This window comes from Mandrillus leucophaeus, unplaced genomic scaffold (genome assembly GCF_000951045.1).
Source record: "Mandrillus leucophaeus isolate KB7577 unplaced genomic scaffold, Mleu.le_1.0 Scaffold14, whole genome shotgun sequence".
NCBI lineage: Eukaryota > Metazoa > Chordata > Mammalia > Primates > Cercopithecidae > Mandrillus > Mandrillus leucophaeus.
In genome coordinates this window covers 4027697-4036245 of record NW_012101365.1, presented here as the reverse complement: position 1 = coordinate 4036245, position 8549 = coordinate 4027697, and the positions used below count along the sequence as shown (strand labels likewise).

At 48.4% G+C, this 8549-nt stretch overlaps 1 protein-coding gene across 1 annotated transcript in view; it reads left to right on the top strand.

Moving 5' to 3' along the window:
• SSBP3 (single stranded DNA binding protein 3) overlaps positions 1-8549 on the top strand; it is a 200671-nt gene that overhangs the window by 10997 nt on the left and 181125 nt on the right. Inside the window, exons 2-4 of the mRNA XM_011973820.1 lie at positions 637-709; positions 929-990; positions 3598-3682. The gene's annotated coding sequence lies outside the window, so the exon portion shown is untranslated. The remainder of the gene's footprint in view (positions 1-636; positions 710-928; positions 991-3597; positions 3683-8549) is intronic.

Sequence of the window (8549 nt, the reverse complement as noted above, 5' to 3'; positions counted from 1 at the left end):
GGGCGCGTGGCTTCTGCAACCCCGAAGCCTCCTTTTGTCCGCCGGCGGCGTGAGGAGTGCGTGCCGGGGGCTTTGTTCGGTCGGGAGCGCTCTCCCTTCCCTGCCCTCGTATTCGTCACCGGGTCCGCGTTCTCGGACGCCGGGCTAGGCAGCGACGGTGGCGCCGGCTTGGCCCCAGGCTTGGGGCACAGTTGTTTGGGGGGAGGTGACGAGGGTGGTGCTTTGCTGCCCTCTCTAGAGCGCGCCAAGCACCCGGAGTCCAGGGCTGAGTCTCCCCGGACCTCCAAAGCCGGGGAGAGCGTAGCGAGGACTGGGTCGGGAAAGGCAAGGTGGCTGTGGGGTCGAGTGGCTTGCGAGTTTGAGGAACCTAGGTGGGTTTGTCCCCGACGCGACTTGGAAGTTCAAGTTTGGGGCTGCTCTCCATCCCTCACTGTTTGAAGTAACGCGTTCCCCGGTCCCCACCCCCTAACTGTTCGCACCTGGCGGCCCTGTTTGGGGTTAGCTAGCTGCTTACCTCTGGTCCGGGCCACAATGGGACGGCGCAGACAGGGCTCAAAGCCTGCTGGCAAGGTCCTGGAGAGCGCCGGTGGGATCTGACTCCTTCCCCTCTCTCTTTGCTCCCTGCCCACTTTCCAGGTTAGCTTTATACGTCTACGAATATTTACTGCACGTAGGAGCACAGAAATCTGCACAGACCTTCTTATCGGAGGTGAGTGGGACTCCCCCCAGCATCCAATTTCTTGACACCCCCCTCCCCACTATTCTTAGAGCCTTTGTTTTCAGGAGCAGCCACTGTGGCCACCATTTTGAATTTTTATCACCTTTTGGCATTTATTGTTAGTTGGTCTTCCCAGCCTTTTGGCTCTAGGAAGCCCCCAGCCCACCCCGTGTCTACTCCTCTAAGCTGCCTCCGCTCTTACCTTTCCAGATTCGATGGGAAAAAAACATCACGTTGGGAGAACCGCCTGGGTTTTTGCACTCGTGGTGGTGGTAAGTTTGTGTGATAGTTTTGCATGTGTGTTTGTTTTGTTCTGAGCCCTGGGTCCAAGTGAACAAAGAAGGGAGGCCTGGAGCAGGCCCTCCACCCTGTGGCCCTCCGCGTTGCACAGAGCGGGGCAACTCGAGGCACTCTGGCCCAGCTGGCCAGGGAGGAAAAGGGCAGAAGAGGATGCTACCTGAAGTTTTGGGGGGAAAACGACAAAATAATCTGTGATGTTGGGGTAGAAACTCCTTACTTTTACATCTCACTCTGGGGCTCTAGGCAAGGGTTTGAAAAAACATTGGAGGATTTTTGTCAATTCTGCATGTTGCTTTAATTAGAGGAGTGGGGGTGGGGCGGCGTTGAGGGGATACCAGGTCTGTTTTACAACTAGCCTGTCCCTTTTTCTCCTCGGAGCTTACAACCTTAAGATAGGACATCTACGGGACTTTTTCCAGGCACCCTGAGAAAAAGCAAGAAAGGGCTGCCACTTCCTTTAAAGATACTGATTCAGACTGACTGGTCCTTCCTTTCCTCTGGGAGCTCCCCGCCCCCCTCCCCCACTAAAACCACAAAGTGTTGTTTTAGGCAGAACCTTAACTGGTCAGAGTCGACCTCACAGTGTCTGTAGTTAGGGGCTCCCACTCTCTGTGACTCTCTTACCAGGTCTCTGTGTCCTTTGGGTGTGGGGCCACCGCAGGTTTGGTCTCTGTTGGGTATACGACAGCCAAGAGGGAGCTTAGGGTCAGCTGGACCCAGTTGCCCTAAATGTATGACCCCGGTGTTTTGTGCCACTGACTGGTGGAGTCTTTAACATCCTTTTGAAAAAGAAAAGAAAGCAGAGTGGCTTTTGATACTTTGATGGAGTTCAGCAAAACGGTGTGTCCTGTCTCCTGTCTGTTGGCATCTTAGCGGGTTTACCTGCCAGCTCAGGTTACTGTTCTAAGTCTTAGAACAGCAGGAGGATGAAGTGTCTGTTCTAACTTGTGCAGAGAAAATGAGTTTTTAATTACTTCTGCCAACCTCGGAACTGCAGGTCTTGGAGGCATTAGTGTGGCGGAAGGATTCCATCTGTAGGAGTGGGTGATAGGTTTTCTGTGGCTGTTTTTGGAGGGAGTGTGTGGATGGGGTTGGCAGCTCTGATCGGCTTGGATCTTGTAGAAAGTTAGGCTTATGATTGAAGGTTACTTAGGCTTATGAGTGAAGGCGCTGGGGAATTTGTAGTGTTGGAAACCTTTAACGTGTGGAGGAGGTAATCAGATGTGTACAGTTCCAGAAGACAGAAAGAAATGTTCTCTAGCCCCTCTCTGCAGCTAGTAGAAGTCCCTGATTTTCCTGTTACATTCAGGAGCTCCTGAAACTTCTCCATCCTTATCTCAGGCACAGGAACGTAGAGTCTGTTGTGTGAGGCCCGGGCGATGGTGGCTTATGAGTGACTGTGGTCCTGTTTGGTAGAAGTTGGTTCCTGCGATTTGACACTGAGCAAAATGACCCAAGGAGAAAGCAGTGGAGCTTGTCTGTTGAGGGGCAGGCTGCATTATTCACACACCTTGAGTGAGATGCTTGTCTGATGACTTGCAGAGCTGCCTGTTTGTGACGAGGACAAGAGCATTGGACCAGGAGTCGGACTTTGGTTTTGGTGCCCACTTTACCCTTTAAGCTGGTTCTGTCCCTGGGCCTTGGGCTCCTGATCTGGAGAGTTTCTTAGGTCCCTTGTTAATAACAGTGACAACTCCGTCTTTGAATAGGGCTTTATTGGTTGACATAGGACTTGTATGTCTGTTCTCGTACAAAATGTTGGAGTGACCCTACAAAATCTTTAGTGGGGGGTGAGGCAGGCATTTCTGGGCTTGCTTCCTTCTTCCCTTTGCTGACAGGTGCTTCTCTGAAGAGGGCCCTCTACTGCAATGTGAAAGGACCGGATACTTGGATGTCCGTGACCTGTCCTTTGCCTAACTGATTTGTGTTTTTTGGTGCGTGGAGGGAGGAGTGGTTCTTGCATAAGAATTCCTTGGGGGAGGGCTTGGGTGGGAGTGGGGGTGGGGTGGGAAGGGTGGAGGTGTGGGCTCTGGGATTAAGAACCTGTAAAATTTCCTTTATTGACAGAGTCTCCTAGATTGCTGGATGTATGAATCATAGTTATGTCCTGACTTTGGCACTTGAACCTTTTTTAGGATATGCAGCCATTTTGGTTTGGGTGGTGAAAAGAAAACAGATGAGACCAGTATGGATTCTCATCCACATTTGCGTTCGTCCTCCTAGGGCATCCATGAGTGGGTTCTACTAACCCCTTTGAGCTTCAGTTGCCCCCTGTGTAAAGTGGAGAGAAAATTGCCTACCTTATAGTCTATGGTAGACACAAGTAATACGGGTGTGAGGCATCGGGCACGTAGTAGGTATTTGATATATAAGAACTATTACTCCCATTACTAATGGCTGACTTGCCAGAAAAAGTTGGACGTGTTCTGTTTTTTAGGCTGTTTGCCCAGTGAGAGCTGATAAGGTGGGATTGAGCCTTTGGGAGACCTAGCACTGTTAGCGCCATGCAATGTGCACTTGCCGTTGTGTACACAAGTAATAATTAGTAACCTGACCTTATTGTATTTTCCTCCTTGCAGTGTATTTTGGGACCTTTACTGTGCCGCTCCTGAAAGGAGAGACACTTGTGAACATTCGAGTGAAGCAAAAGCCTTTCATGATTATGTGAGTAACACATTTTTAATCCTAGCAATAATTATAGGGTTGGATAGCTCTAAGTTCTCTAGTACGAAAAGCAAATACACAGCCATTTGGCAGTGGTCTTTATTTTCTCCTTGCCTTTCTTTCTGTTCCCCTGCCCACCTCTCTGCAGCCCTCCCCATGGTACTCTTCTCCAGCAGTGTTCTGACTTGGTGAACGGTGTTTCATAATGTTGTGATTGTGAAAAATTGTGTAGCTATCTATGTGGAGAATTAAATGGTGTTGTACAGGACTCAGAACTATGTGAGACTTACGTTAAGAGTGGACAGTTAGCTGAGAGGGGACTAAGCCTCTTTAGTGTTGGTTTCAGAAGAAATTGTAACAAACGAAACCCAGTATGAAACTTGTGTTTTGGAGTTGAATGAGAATTTGGTGGAATGGAACTTTCTTGCTCTGCTTTCCAGAGAGCGATCTTTCAAATTATGGGGGGTGGGGGGTGTGTGTGTGTGTTTGGTGTGGATGGGTTCATACTGTATCCACTAAGAAGATTTGTACTCTGAGATCATCAGCTAGTTCATAATCTTGTGGCCAAAATATTCTTGTGAAGATAGTTAACATCATCAGATTGTAGTTCTTTTTACCCTATTATTCACTTTCTACCTGGATGAGTTTCTTAAGATTTATGAAATTATTACGAGAGAGTTGTCTGCCATCTATTCATCTCCCATAGCAGTCCTCTTCAGGAAAAACAAACAAACCCAGGTTTCAAACCTGGATTGGAGTCACACATGAAGATCCGATGAAATAGGTTAGGACCCATCTTGGGGAGATGGAAGAGGATGTGTCTGAAGGTCTTCCATAGCCTCCATTCAGTTTTGCTTGCTGACCCTATAGATGGTTAAGCATGTCCATATAGCAGGTGATCTAATTGGTCTTGCTCTTCTGCGTGCAGTGGGTAGGAATGGTCCTGGGAATCCGTGGGTCCTTGGGAGTTGGTTTCTTGAACGTCGTTAGGTCCCACCTGCTTGGGCCAGCCATCTGAGTTCCCTGTACGTGGAGGTTGAAATTGGCTGGGAGACCAGACCCATTTGGTTGTTTCACAAGTGGTCAAATCCCATGATCACCAATGTCTTCGTGGTGAAAATTTCTCCTGTAATATGAGGAGTTAGAGACCCAGGTGGTGGCCCACTGGTTTTGAGAATATTCAATGTGATGCAATTTTGTTGTGAATGAAAAGTTAATGCTCTTGGAAAGGAACACTGAGGAAATTGAGCAGTCCTTGTGCCCTCTTCAGGGCTGAAAAAGAGAAGCTGGTGAATGATATGTCTGGTCTGATAAACTTACGTAGTAGTGAAAGGGAGAGGTCACTGGTTCACTTATGATGTGGTTCTTCTGGGAAAATCCCATGGTGATGATAAGATTTCCTGAACTGGATGTTCAGGGAGGCTAAGAGGTACACAGCTGTATAAAAATAGTTGGTGAATTTGACCTTTCTACCTAGTAAAAATCTTGCATGTTTTTTTTCCTAAACCTGTGAACAGCCAACACTGTTGCTAGTTTTTGACTATTATGCAAATAGTTTCATTTTAGAATCTGGGGTGGGTGGGTGTGTCTGTTTCATTCTCTTGATGTAGCATATCTATGCTATTTTTTGGCTGTACCTTTCAGAGAAGTTAGTGATTTAACTAAGTTTGGTCCTCTATAAACTTGAGACTCTTCGGCAACTTGTGGTGTAGTCTTCCATCTTGAAACAATATGGCGGCAGTGAAAGTTTGCACATGGGTTTGCTTTCAGTAATTTGCTAAGGAATGGCAGTAGAATTGTATAGAGATCACTGAGGTTGGCGTTGACATTTAGAAGATCCTACTAAGAGATGAGTTCACCCTCATTGAGGCCCACATTTCATACGTGTGGGGTGTAAAAACCTTTTTTCCTAAATTGGGCTCCACCTGGTATCATGTGGCCCGAGAGTCAGCATGTGGGAGGAGGGATGGAGTGATGAATGGGGATTATGAAGGAGTTAAGGGGTAGCATTGAGTTGGAGGGGTGACAGCTGAGAAGCAAGTGGAAAACTGAGAAAAACTTGAGAAAATTAGGAAAAGGAACCCACTTTTCTCTTTGTCTTTCTCAAGTCTTCATCTAGTGTCTCCCTTCCTGTGACTACTGTCTAGTTAACCTTCATTCCTTCTTGCTAAAATGATAGCAGTAGCTTCTTGCTGACTCCTTCCTCTCGCCTGAAGTGCATTCCTCTCTTACCCATTCAAATCCTATTCGTCTTTTAAGACCTCCTTCTTGGAGAACTTACGAGATAGTTTTCTGCATTCTGTGATCACCCCTTCATCTCCATGTCTATAAAAACCACCTATACAAAGCCTCTGTTGGCAGCTTTCCATGTGCCAGATCACTCTGCTAACTGCTGTAGGTTCAGTCCCTCATATCCTGCCAGAGACCCGATGAGAGAAGGCTTGTTGTTCACTCCATTTTGCAGATGAAGCAGCTGAGGCACACAGCGGTTAATTCCCGCCTGGGAAGTGGTAGTTAGAATGCACACCCATGGAGTCATGACTGACTCTGGAATGGGTGTTTCTAAGCCCACCAGGCTTGGCCCTGCAGGCCCATGGCAAGTAGCATTTGTTCGCACTGTTCCACCTAACTTCTCACTTAGGGTTGTCTTTCTGGCAACAGCCTATTCATTTTTTCCGTGGTTGAGACCGTGAACTGTTCATCTCTGTAGCTCCCACAGTACCTTCCATGTAGCAGGCACATGTTCTGATTGTATGAAGGAGTTCAGGTAACGGTAAGAATGAGTAAGTCACTTGGGGTCAGTGAGCGTTGGATGGTGTTCTTTTAGAGACTTAACTGTTGCGGGTGCTCTTGAACAAGGTGATTTTAAAGTTAGTTAACTAGTTGCCTTAACTGATTTTTAGAAAATTGAGTGTAAGTGTTTGTTGACTGCCCTTCTGTTTTCTATCAAGGAGATCCAAAGGTTCTTAGGGTCTGGGGAGTTTGTGCAGCCCAGATACCATACCCGTCTTCAGTGGGTAGGAAGTGCTTACAGGGCAATGGGAGCATTGGAGAACTCAAGTCTGGAGTGGACTTTTCTGATAAATTGGTTTGCATTAAATCAGAAGAGGTCCCCGGGCCGTGGGAGGAGGGTCAGGGTCCCATTGTAATTTCCTTGCTGTTACCCTCAGGCCAGAGCAGTGCATCTCAGAGTGTTGACAAAAGCCCATGGGATCCCATTGGGGCATCTCTTTGGGTTCTTTTAGACACTGTTGTCTGGGTCCTGACCTTTTGTAGAGTGGACACTTCCAGCTGCATTAGCGTCTCTTACTATGCGCCCAGTGGTGTCCTGGCCACCTTCTCTGCTTTGACCTTCTCCAAGGTGGACCTGCAGGGAAGTGTCTTTGGTGCCTTCTCAAACAATAAGCAATCCTTTTCCCCCTGTGTGGTAGCTAATTTTGTGTTTTCCTTTCAGTGTCAAGAAATGAGTGGCATTTGGAAGGCCAAGAAATGAGTGGCCTTTGAGCTAAAGAGACTAGAGAATAGCGATGGATTCTTACACCACACATACTTGCTGTACTTTTTTATAACACGTTTCCATTCGTGTGGTTGTGGTTGGGCTTTGCAGCTGCCTTGTTGGTTGGGTTTCGTTATAAAATCTCACTCCTGTTTTACAGATGAGGAAACTGAACCCTAGCGTTTAGGTGGCTTGTCCAAGGGCAGGCAGCCAGGTGTTGGCAGAGCTGAGACTAGAAATCCTTCATCTTTCTAGTTTTACCTCACAGCTTTTATTGACACTTACTTGATAGAGAATCCCTGCAAAACAGAGGGGAGGTATTTGCAGTTGACCTGAAGCATATCTGGCACCAGGTATGCTGGTTGGTGCCCCCCCTCCATGTTCACTGAAGACATGAACTTAACAGAATTTGAACGGAGCCTCTGCAAGGTGAATTGCAGAGTCACTGGCAGAGGTGAGACCTGAACTCTGGGAAGCGGGTTTGCTGTGGTGCAGTGGCTTGTACCTTTTGGCAGGGAAAATGTGGTAAAAGCTGTGGACAGTATTTCCAGAAAGCTCTCATAGAGGGGACTTGTGCATGGTTTCGGGAGGTTCAGGGACAGCTGCTCCAACCCCAGGCCCCTCTGTGATTCCCGGTGAAGAACTTTGGGAGTGAAATGGACATGGAGTTTCATGACCTTGATGAATTTTCCTTGCTTGCCTCAGTTTCCTTCCTCTGTAGACCTGAGTTCCCTTTCATCTTGACTGTTTTGTGCTCTACCTCAGTGAGGCTGGCTTCCTGGCCCTGTGCTCCCACCCCAGCAAGACTCTGCTGACTCCTTCCTCAGCAGAGGGGAGACTCTGCCTTGAGGAGGGTTGGTTAAAGCAAGAAAGTACCCCAGAGTCGTGGGCGTGGGCTGGCGCTGAGGTATTTGTGGCTGTGTGGCAGGGGTCCAGCGTCCTTGGTGGGTTTGAAATAGCAAAGTGATATTTGAGAGGGCTCTCCTTGGATGTGCTGAGCGGAGGTTCCTGCCAGGCAGGGAGTGTCCATGCCTGCCAGAACCCTTTAGGGGGAGGGGGATGAGAGGGTGGCAGTGCAGGCTGGAATAGGTGGAGAAGGCTTGCAGCTGGGCTTCAAGGAGCTGGGGGAGTGTGCTGCCCCGTGATAAGCCAGGCTAGCTATCTGCCCAGAGGTCCTGGCAAGTTCACGGTGTTGCCTTTGGCTCTGACCCTTGGCACCCTTGTGTGGCAGATTAAAAACACAAAACATACACACTTTTTTTTCCCTCTCCCCCATTCCCCTTGGAGCGGAGGCTTTGGGTTGCGGCCCCTCTTTAGGCTCCCGCCCCGTTTTCTGCAATTCCTCTTAACCCCAGAGGCTGCCAGACTCCT